Genomic DNA, 11,671 nt, shown 5'->3' on the forward strand with positions numbered 1-11,671 from the left:
AGATAGTGACTGCAGCCATGAAATTAAAAGATGCTTATTCCTTGGAAGAAAAGTTATGACCAACCTAAATAGCATATTGAAAAGCAGAGACATTACTTTGCCAGCAAAGGTCTGTCTAGTCAAGGCTATGGTTTTTCCTCTGGTTATGTATGGATGTGAGAGTTGGACTGTGAAGAAAGCTAAGCGCCAAAGAATTGATGCTTTTGAAGTGTGGTGTTGGAGAAGACTCTTGAGAGTCCCTTGGACTGCAAGGAGATCCAACCAGTCCATTCTAAAGGAGATCAGCCCTGAGTGTTCTTTGGAAGAAATGATGTTAAAGCTGAAACTCCAGTACGTTAGCCACCTCATGCGAAGAGCTGACTCATTGGAAAAGACTCTGCTGCTGGGAGGGATTCGGGACAGGAGGAGAAGGGGACGACAGAGGATGAGATGACTGGATGGCTTCACCGACTCGATGGACATGAGTGTGAGTGAACTCCGGGAGTTGGTGATGGACAGGGAGGCCTGGCGTGCTGTGATTCATGGGGCCGCAGAGTCGGACACGACTGAGCGACTGAACTGAACTGAACTGAAGCCTAAAAAATGAAATCCATTTATATTTGAAAATTATGATTTTGTCTCGCATATAAGTAGCAAACATACTTTTCCAGTTTGGCATTTTGTAATTTGCTATTGTGGAGAAGGCAATGGCACCCCACTCCAGTACTCCTGCCTGGAGAATCCCATGGACGGAGGAGCCTGGTAGGCTGCAGTCCATGGGGTCGTGAGGAGTTGGACATGACTGAGTGACTTCCCTTTCACTTTTCACTTTCATGCATTGGAGAAGGAAATGGCAACCCACTCCAGTGTTCTTGCCTGGAGAATCCCAGGGACGGGGGAGCCTCGTGGGCTGCTGTCTCTGGGGTCGTACAGAGTCGGACACGACTGAAGCAACTTAGCAGCAGCAGCAGCAAATAGAATAAAGTGTGAATGCATGCTCTTTCACTTACTTGTGTCTTACTCTCTGACCCATGAAGGTAACTCACCAGGTTCCTCTGTCCATGGGATTTTCCAGGCAAGAATACTGGAGTGGTTTGGCATTGTCTTCTCCAAGGGATCATCCCAACACAGGAATTAAACCCACTTATCCTGCATCTCTTGCATTAGCATGCAGATTTTTTTCTACCATTGAGCTACCCAGGAAGCCCTAATATAGGGGACTTAAACCAATTTGTCTAGTGTTTGGCATTTAGCTAGATATGGAGAGTGAAAAAGTTGGCTTAAAGCTCAACATTCAGAAAACGAAGATCACGACATCTGGTCCTATCACTTCCTGGGAAATAGATGGGGAAACAGTGGAAACAGTTTCAGATTTTATTTTTCTGGGCTCCAAAATCACTGCAGATGGTGACTGCAGCCATGAAATTAAAAGACGCTTACTCCTTGGAAGGAAAGTTATGACCAACCTAGACAGCATATTCAAAAGCAGAGACATTACTTTGCCAACAAAGGTTCGTCTAGTCAAGGCTATGGTTTTTCCTGTGGTCATGTATGGATGTGAGAGTTGGACTGTGAAGAAAGCTGAGCGCTGAAGAATTGATGCTTTTGAAGTGTGGTGTTGGAGAAGACTCTTGAGAGTCCCTTGGACTTCAAGGAGATCCAACCAATCCATTCTGAAGGAGATCAGCCATGGGATTTCTTTGAAAGGAATGATGCTAAAGCTGAAACTCCAGTACTTTAGCCACCTCATGTGAAGGGTTGACTCATTGGAAAAGACTCTGATGCTGGGAGCGATTGGGGGCAAGAGGAGAAGGGGACGACAGAGGATGAGATGGCTGGATGGCATCACTGACTCTATGGACATGAGTGTGAGTGAACTCCAGGAGTTGGTGATGGACAGGGAGGCCTGGCGTACTGTGATTCATGGGGTTGCAAAGAGTTGGACATGACTGAGCAACTGATCTGATCTGATAAATAATAATTGCCTTTTAATTTCCATATTCTCTTACATAAGATGAGAGCACGGAACTTTCAAGACATGTATCACAAAAATGTTAATGAAGTGTTTCAGGTACGACTTGCAGCTTCTTGAGTTTCTTTTTCTAAATTCCTGGTGAATCTAATTCCTTGATTTTAACCTGAAATTTGAAATAGTGCTGATTTATGGCAAATGTTCTACTTACCTTTCCCCTTCATTTTAGACTCACTGAAACTTTGTGTCTTAAGAAAGCATATTGAAAGACTCAGAAAAATAATGAAGTTGACAGCATATTATAAATTAAATATTTTGCATGTTAATAATAGGAGTTGACTTTAAAACTGTAAACAACTCAAAGTGTTTGAGAAATAGAATAAAAAGTAAACTTAGTCAAAAGCAATCTATTAAAATAAGTGACATGATGGCCTGGACCAAATTACTGTGTATTCATTATTAAAATTTTATGTTTATTGTTTCTTTCTCTCTGTCTCACCTTCTAGCTTGTGTGTGTACTTATGATGTCTGAAGAATAATTTATTTTTCATTGTTTTCCTGTTTCTTGTATTATTATTTTCATATGCAATCTAGGGAATAGATTAAGTATTATGCATTTCTTTTCATTCAGGTAAAAGTAATACATAGCAGATAAATGAGTGCCCAATGAATAGTGGCAGTCCCACAATTATTTGGGCTCCAACCCTTGTATTCATTAGTACCTTTCCTTTTCTCCTTTGCAGATTTTTTTTCTAACCAGTGCTTTCCTCTCATCAAGTGAAATGATGCTGCAAAATAACAGTGTAACTGAGTTCATACTGTTAGGATTGACAGAGGATACTGAAAGACAGAAAATGGTGTTTGTAATCTTCCTCATTTTCTATTTTGGAACTGTGGTGTGGAATTTGCTTATTATTGTGACCATCAAGTTTGGCCGGACACTTTGGAGCCCCATGTATGTCTTCCTATTTTATTTGTCCTTGGTTGATACCTGCTTTTCAAATTCCATGGCTCCTAGATTAATTATAGATTATCTGTCTGCAAAGAAAATCATATCATACAGTGAGTGCCTGACTCAGGTCTTTGCACTGCATTTTTTGGCTCCATGGAGATCTTTGTCCTGGTCCTCATGGCCATGGATCACTATGCAGCCACTTGCAAGCCTTTGCATTATTCAACCATCATAAGCTGGAAAGCCTGCATCATCTTGATTGTTCTCGCGGAATAGGATCTTTTATACATTCTATGGCTCAGATTATCCTGGCCTTGAGATTGCCCTTCTGCGAATCCAATTTTGTTGATCACTATTTCTGTGATATGCAGTTTCAACTTGCCTGCATGGATATTCATATGATGAACCTACTGTGGTGTTTAATAGTGGGTTCATTTGCACAAGCAGTTTCATAATTCTGATAATCTCATATATTGTTATCCTGCATTCACTAAGAAACCACAGCGCAGAAGGGAGGAAAAAAGCTCTCTCCACTTGCACTTCCCATGTCATTGTAGTTATCTTATTTTTCGGGCCATGTATATTTATGTATTCCCACCCTGCAACCACTTTTCCCATGGACAAAATGGTGATGGTATTTTATACTATTGGAACACTCTTCCTCAATCCACTCATCTACACACTGAGGAATGCAGAAGTGAAACATGCCATGAGAAAGTTATGGCATGTCAGAATTACCTCAGAAACCAAAAGATGAATCAAGGGCCTTGCTTGATTACTTATTGAATCATGGTTTGACTGAGTCTGTACAGATATATTATAGTATGTGTTTATTGTGGGAATGATATATTCTCTCATAAAAGGATATGAGTTGCTACTTCTTTCTAGTTCACAGGTAAGATGAATGTTAAGGCTTCTCATTCTTACATGGAACAAACTTACCAATTTTAACTTTGTTCTCTTGTCAAAGTTTATGTTGAAATAAACTCAGTAAAATAGCATGAGTTTTCTTTTTCTCATTTTTAAATAAATTTCCAGGTCTATGCAAAGTTCCGTATCTACATGTAGTACATGAGAAGGGCCATATATTATATATAAAAAAAATAATTCTATCATAAAATCATCTAATTTACTCCTACATAAACCCAGCACAGACAAATATACATGCAGACACTATACAGGTTGTCATAGTTATTTCTATTTCAGATGACTGAATGATAAAGTTAAGAGGTAAAGAAGAAAATAAAATGAGTTAGCATGCAGGTGAAAATAAAGTTAAGATAATAGAATAAGAAGTTATACAGGGAAGAAAATTTAGAAGCTTTTTATGTGTTTATAAAGTATTTGTAGTTAAAATTGGGGAATAATACAATTTTTAAACAAATTTTAGAACGTAATATACACACAATGTGTAATTTTGAATATTCACCTGTCCTCAAAAGTAATTCATGAAGAAGAGAAACTATGAACTCTAAGCATCCTTTCACTTCTCTCAGGAAGACGTAGAATGTCTGATATGTATCCAATGCTTTTTAAGAGTGCTTATCACAAAAAAATTTTCTTTTCTTTTTCTTTTCTTATGTACCTATGAGATAATGAAGGTTCACAAAATTTATTGTGATAATCATTTTTTGATGTAAGTCAATCATTATGTTGTATACTTTAAACTTATACAGTAATGTGTATCAACTAAATATCAATAAAACTCCCTCAATAAAAAAAATAATCCTAAAAAAAACAGAACCCATGCACAAATATATATATATATATACTTTTTATATATTTATATACATTATAAAGTTCCATATGTCTACTGAAAATATGCAAACAGAAAATCGGAAGTTCAGAGAAGTGAACATATCCTTGAGTTTCTGCTAAGAAGTACCAGAAGCAAGGCTTTAAACCAGATCCATATGTATTCCCTGGAAAAAATAGACTGCTAATCCACATTATCCCTTAATTCACACATCTGCAATGTGGCCTATAACATATGAAAAGTCAGGAATCGATGAAATGGTTATGAATTGTTTTTATTCTAGCTTAGAGATGAGTAGTATAACAATGATTAAGAGTGTGAGCTTTGAACTCAGATTCTATGAATCTAAATCCTCTCTCTACCACCTCATAGTCCTTTAATTTCAAGAAAGAGAGATGGAAATGGAATACTGGGCTTCATTTTTGTGTGTAGATTGGAAATGAAAATAATCCCTCTCTTATAGACTTGTTGTGAGGGTTAAGCAAGGTAGTATATATAAATAACTCTGAATAGGCATGATAATTTGGTAAGTGCTATTTATTTTCATCATTAAATGTATTTTTAATCTACTAAAATTTATATATTTTAATAATAGCCATCATATATATTTATCAAAACATTTTATTTCATTCTGTGAATGCAATTTAAATTATAATTATAGTATTTATAATTATAAATGTTCACTACATCTATCAGCCCAGTATTGTTAACAGTATTAAATATAAACCTAAGAGAATGTTAAACACATTGCTATTGCTTAAATAAGAAATAAAGAAAACTTTAGGGAACAAGCGACAAGCTTTTTACATTTTGTGTCATCAGCTTTAAATATGAGTTAATGTGGAATATGAATAAAAACCAAAAGAATGACAAATCATAGTCAACTCACAGATGAATGGATAAAGATGTTGTGGTGCATACACACAATGAAACAATAATCACTAATGAAAAGGGACAAATCTGAGTCAGTTCTAATGATGTGGGTGAACCTAGAGCCTATACAGAGAGAAGTCAGAAAGAGAAAAACAAACATTGCATATTAACACATATCTACATGGAATCTAGAAAGATGGTACCTATTTGCAGGGAAGCAGTGGAGACACAGACATAGTAAACAGATTTATGGATGAAAGTGGGGTGGAGAATGGGGGATAGGGTGAGAGGAGGGGGGAGAGGGTGAGAGGAGTGGAGAGAGAAGCCTGCAAACATAGACACCACCACATGTAGAATAGATAGTCAATGGGGGTTTGCTGTATGGCTCAGGAAGCTCAAACTGGGGCTCTGTAACAACCTAGAGGGCTGGGAAAAGGTGAACATGGGAAGGAGATTTGGGATGGAGGAACTTATGCACACCAAACATGCAACATATTCATGTAGATGTATGGTGGAAATCATACCCATATTGTAAAGCAATTATCCTTCAATTCAAAATAAATTAAGAAAAATAGTCACCTCATAGAAACAGAAAATATAAAAGTGTGTGCTAGGGGCTGAGGGCTTGAGGAAATAGCAATAGGTTGATGAAGCTCTACAAACTTTCAATGACAAGATGAAAAAGTTTTGAAAATATAATGCAGCATAGGATGACTACAGTTGAAAGCATGATGACTGTATTACATCACTTTAATGTGGTAAGAGAATAGAAGTTAAATACTTTCACCAAAAGAAAAGAAAGTTGAGGTTATGGATGTGTTACTGAACTAGGTGGGAGAAATCATTTAACAATTTATTGCTGTTGTTGCTAAGTCATGTTGAACTCTTTCGCTATGCCATGGATTGTGCCTGCCAGGCTCCTCTGTCCATGAGATTTCCCAAGCAAGAATACTGAAGTAGGTTGCCATTTTCTTCTCCAGGAGATCTTCCCTACCTGCCAGGGACTGAACCTTCATCTCCTGCACTGGCATGTGTATTCTGTACTCCTGAGTCACCTGGGAAGCCCAGGTTCCTCTGTGCATAGAATTCTCCAGGACAGAATACTGGAGTGGATAGCCAAGCCCTTCTCCATGGGATCTTCCCAAGCCAGGAATTGAACTTGGGTCTCCTGCATGGCAAGTGACTCTTTACCATCTGAGTCACTTCCATAGTCCTCTGTGTGTGCTCAGTTGTGTCTGACTCTTTGTGACTCCATGTACTAAAGATCACCAGCCTCCTCTATCCACGAATTTTTCAGGAATTCTGGAGTGGGTTGCCATTTCCTCTTCCATGGGATCTTCCAACTCAAGAATCAAACCCACATGTCTTGCATCTCCTACATTGGCAGATGGATTCTTTACCACTGTGCCCCCATGGGAAGCCCATGTAACCCTGTAATTAATTAAAGAAATTTTGAATTCCAGTACTTTGAAGTAGCTTCCATCAATTTTATGCTTGTGCTGTAATCTGTGATTCATGTCTCATTCACTGGCAGCCAGATTTTTTTTTCCCCTTAAGTTTTTTTAAAATTTTATTTTATTTTTAAACTTTACATAATTGTATTAGTTTTGCCAAATATCAAAATGAATCCGCCACAAGTATACATGTGTTCCCCATCCTGAACCCTCCTCCCTCTCAGATTTTTTAACACTAGCTCCACCTGGGAAGCCCAATCAAAACTGGGTTTACAGAAAAGGTTTAATGTTGAAAAGAAGACAGAAGTTCTCTCTCTGACATGAATGTTCTCTCTGACATAACTATATTGCAGATCCCACACTAGAATTATGTCATTGTTGCTCTTCACAGAACATTCAGCATTCATAGAAACTCAGGTTCAGAGAGAGAAATGGAATTCACATGCTTAGGTTGCATGTGCAGAGAATACAAGTCACCACTCAAGAATAGGTGTTTTTCAAATATGTCTCTTCAGACAAAGCCTTTCTATCAAAGAAGATAATTAATTCCTGGGAGAGAAAAAGAAGCTATAAGAAAAAGTACTTGAATCTAAGTGGGAACCTCTTTAAATATCCATGGGTTGCAGGCAAAAAAGTTTCCTTTACTTGTTCACACCTACAGAGCAAGACCCCTCAAGGCTGAAGTGAATACTCTGGTGTGTTTCCACCACACATGGTGCCTCCTGTCCATGAGATGAGAGCCATCTATGGAAGAACATTTCTTCATAGTGTTCCAGCTGAATCCATTACAAAGTTCCAGGTTTTCTGTGAAAACTTTTTGATGCTTTAGGCTAAAAGTGAAAATTTAAAGCTTATAAAACAACTTATTTATCCACTGTTGATGTGGTACTGAATTGTATAAATACTGTCTTTCTTTTTTTCTAAATTTATTTAATTTAATTAGCAGCTAATTACTTTACAATATTGTATTGGTTTTGCCATACATCAACATGAATCTGCCACGGGTGTACACGTGTTCCCAATACTGAAGCCCCCTCCCACCTCCCTCCACATACCATCCTTCTAGGTCATCCCAGTGCACCAGCCCCAGGCATCCTGTATCCTGCATCAAACCTGGACTGGCAATTCGTTTCTTATATGATATTATACATGTTTCAATGTCATTCTCCCAAATCATCCCCCCCCCACCTCCCACAGAGTCCAAAAGACTGTTCTATATATCTGTGTCTCTTTTGCTGTCTCACATACAGGGTTATCATTACCATCTTTCTAAATTCCATATATATGCGTTAGTATACTGTATTGGTGTTTTTCTTTCTGGCTTACAACACTCTGTATAATAGGCTCCAGTTTCATCCACCTCATTATAACTGATTCAAATGTATTCTTTTTAATGGCTGAGTAATACTCCATTGTGTATATGTACCACAGCTTTCTTATCCATCCATCTGGTGATGGACATCTAGGTTGTTTCCATGTCCTGGCTATTAGAAACACTGCTGTGATGAACATTGGAGTACACGTGTCTCTTTCAATTCTGGTTTCCTCGGTGTATATGCACAGAAGTGGGATTGCTGGGTCATATGGCAGTTCTGTTTCATTTGTTTTGTTTTGCTTTACATTTTTGTATTGATTTTGCTATACATCAACATGCATCTCCACACTGTTCTCCATAGTGGTGTACTAGTTTGCATTCCCACCAACAGTGTAAGAGGGTTCCCTTTTCTCCACATCCTCTCCAGCATTTATTGCTTGTAGACTTTTGGATCACAGCCATTCTGACTGGTGTGAAATGGTACCTCATTGTGGTTTTGATTTGCATTTCTCTAATAATGAGTGATGTTGAGCATCTTTTCATGTGTTTGTTAGCCATATGTATGTCTTCCTTGGAGAAATATATATTTAGTTCTTTGGCCCATTTTTTGATTGGGTCGTTTATTTTTCTGGAATTGAGCTGTAGGAGTTGCTTGTATATTTTTGAGATTAGTTGTTTGTCAGTTGCTTCATTTTCTATTATTTTTTCCCATTCTGAAGGCTGTCTTTGCACTTTGCCTATAGTTTCCTTTGTTGTGCAGAAGCTTTTAAGTTTAATTAGGTCCCATTTGTTTATTTTTGCTTTTATTTCCAATATTCTGGGAGGTGGGTCATAGAGGATACTGCTGTGATTTATGTCAGAGAGTGGTTTGCCTAAGTTCTTTTCTAAGAGTTTTATAATTTCTGGTCTTATGTTTAGAATTTTAATTCATTTTGAGTTTATTTTTGTGTATGGTGTTAGGAAGTGTTGTTTCATTCTTTTACAAGTGGTTGACCAGTTTTCCCAGCACCACTTATTAAAGAGATTGTCTTTTCTCCATTGTATATTCTTCCCCCCTTTGTCAAAGATAAGGTGTCCATAGGTGCATGGGTTTATCTCTGGGCTTTCTATTTTGTTCCATTGATTTATATTTCTGACTTTGTGCCAGTACCATACTGTCTTGGTGACTGTGGGTTTGTAGTAGAGCCTGAAGTCAGGCAGGTAGATTCCTCCAGTTCCATTCTTCTTTCTCAAGATTGCATTGGCTATTCGAGGTTTTTTGTATTTCCATACAAATTGTGAAATTATTTGCTCTACCTCTGTGAAGAATATTGTTGGTAGCTTGATAGAGATTGCATTGAATCTATAAATTGCTTTTTAATCCATATTTAAGTCTAATAATTTTCTTATGAAAGTGCATATATATATATATATATACACACACACACACACACACACACATATTCTTATGTTTCTAAACATATGGCTGCTAAACTATAATTATACTGTTTATTTTGTACTTTACAATATTTGTACTATAAAGTTTATTTTATATTTACACTAGTATTCTATTGATAGAAAACATCTTCCATTGGCTTTTCAAATATATATTTGGCTATTCGAGGTTTTCTGTATTTCCATACAAATTGTGAGATTATTTGTTCTAAGTATGTGAAAAATACCATTGGTAGCTTGATAGGGTTTACATTGAATCTATAGATTGCTTTGGGTAGTATACTCATTTTCACTATATTGACTCTTCTGACCCATGAATATGGTATATTTCTCCATGTATAAGTGTCCTCTTTGATTTCTTTCACCAGTGTTTTATAGTTTTCTATATATAGGCCTTTAGTTTCTTTAGGTAGATATATTCCTAAGTATTTTATTCTTTTCGTTGCAATGGTGAATGGGATTGTTTCCTTAATTTCTCTCTCTATTTTCTCATTATTAGTGCATAGGAATGCAAGGGATTTATGTGTGTTGATTTTATATCCTGCAACTTTACTATAATCATTGATTAGCTCTCGTAATTTTCTGGTGGAGTCTTTAGGGTTTTCTATGTAGAGGATCATGTCATCTGCAAACAGTGAGAGTTTTACTTCTTCTTTTCCAATTTGGATTCCTTTTATTTCTTTTTCTGCTCTGACTGTTGTGGCCAAAACTTCCAAAACTATGTTGAATAGTAATGGTGAAAGTGGGCACCCTTGTCTTGTTCCTGACTTTAGAGGAAATGCTTTCAATTTTTCACCATTGAGGATAATATTTGCTGTGGGTTTGTCATATATAGCTTTTATTATGTTGAGGTATGTTCCTTCTATTCCTGCTTTCTGGAGGGTTTTTATCATAAATGGATGTTGAATTTTGTCAAAGGCTTTCTCTGCATCTATTGAGATAATCATATGGCTTTTATTTTTCAATTTGTTAATGTGCTGTATTACATTGATTGATTTGTGGATATTGAAGAATCCTTGCATCCCTGGGATAAAGCCCACTTGGTCATGGTGTATGATCTTTTTAAAGTGCTGTTGGATTCTGTTTGCTAGAATTTTGTTAAGAATTTTTGCATCTACATTCATCAGTGATATTGGCCTGTAGCTTTTTTCTTTTTTTTTTGGCATCTTTGTCAGGTTTTGGTATTAGGGTGATGGTGGCCTCATAGAATGAGTTTGGCCGTTTACCTTCCTCTGCAATTTTCTGGAAGAGTTTGAGCAGGATAGGTATTAGCTCTTCTCTAAATTTTTGGTAGAATTCCGCTGTGAAACCATCTGGACCTGGGCTTTTGTTTGCTGGAAGATTTCTGATTACAGTTTCAATTTCCGTGCTTGTGATGAGTCTGTTAAGATTTTCTATTTCTTCCTGTTCCAGTTTTGGACAGTTGTACTTTTCTAAGAATTTGTCCATTTCTTCCACGTTGTCCATTTTATTGGCATATAATTGCTGATAGTAGTCTCTTATGATCCTTTGTATTTGTGTGTTGTCTGTTGTGATCTCTACATTTTCATTTCTAATTTTATTGATTTGATTTTTCTCCTTTGGTTTCTTGATGAGTCTGGCTACTGGTTTGTCAATTTTATTTATCTTTTCAAAGAACCAGCTTTTGATTTTGTTGAGTTTTTCTATGGTCCCCTTTGTTTCTTTTGCATTTATTTCTGCTCTAATTTTTAAGATTTCTTTCCTTCTACTAACCCTGGGGTTCTTCATTTCTTCCTTTTCTAATTGCTTTAGGTGTAGAGTTAGGTTATTTATTTGACTTTTTTCTTCTTTCTTAAGATATTCCTGTATTGCTATGAACTTTCCCCTTAGCACTGCAGTTACAGTTCCCATAGGTTTTGGGTTGTTGTGTTTTCATTTTCGTTTCTATGCATATTTTGATTTCTTTTTTTATTTT

General features: G+C 36.8%; 1 pseudogene; it reads left to right on the top strand.

Annotated features, from left to right (window-relative positions):
- The first annotated feature begins 2,736 nt into the window (after positions 1-2,736).
- Positions 2,737-3,660, top strand: LOC139178856 (olfactory receptor 4C11-like; annotated as a pseudogene).
- The last annotated feature ends 8,011 nt before the right edge of the window (positions 3,661-11,671 follow it).

This window comes from Bos indicus, chromosome 23 (assembly GCF_029378745.1).
Source record: "Bos indicus isolate NIAB-ARS_2022 breed Sahiwal x Tharparkar chromosome 23, NIAB-ARS_B.indTharparkar_mat_pri_1.0, whole genome shotgun sequence".
Classification (NCBI taxonomy): Eukaryota; Metazoa; Chordata; class Mammalia; order Artiodactyla; family Bovidae; genus Bos; species Bos indicus.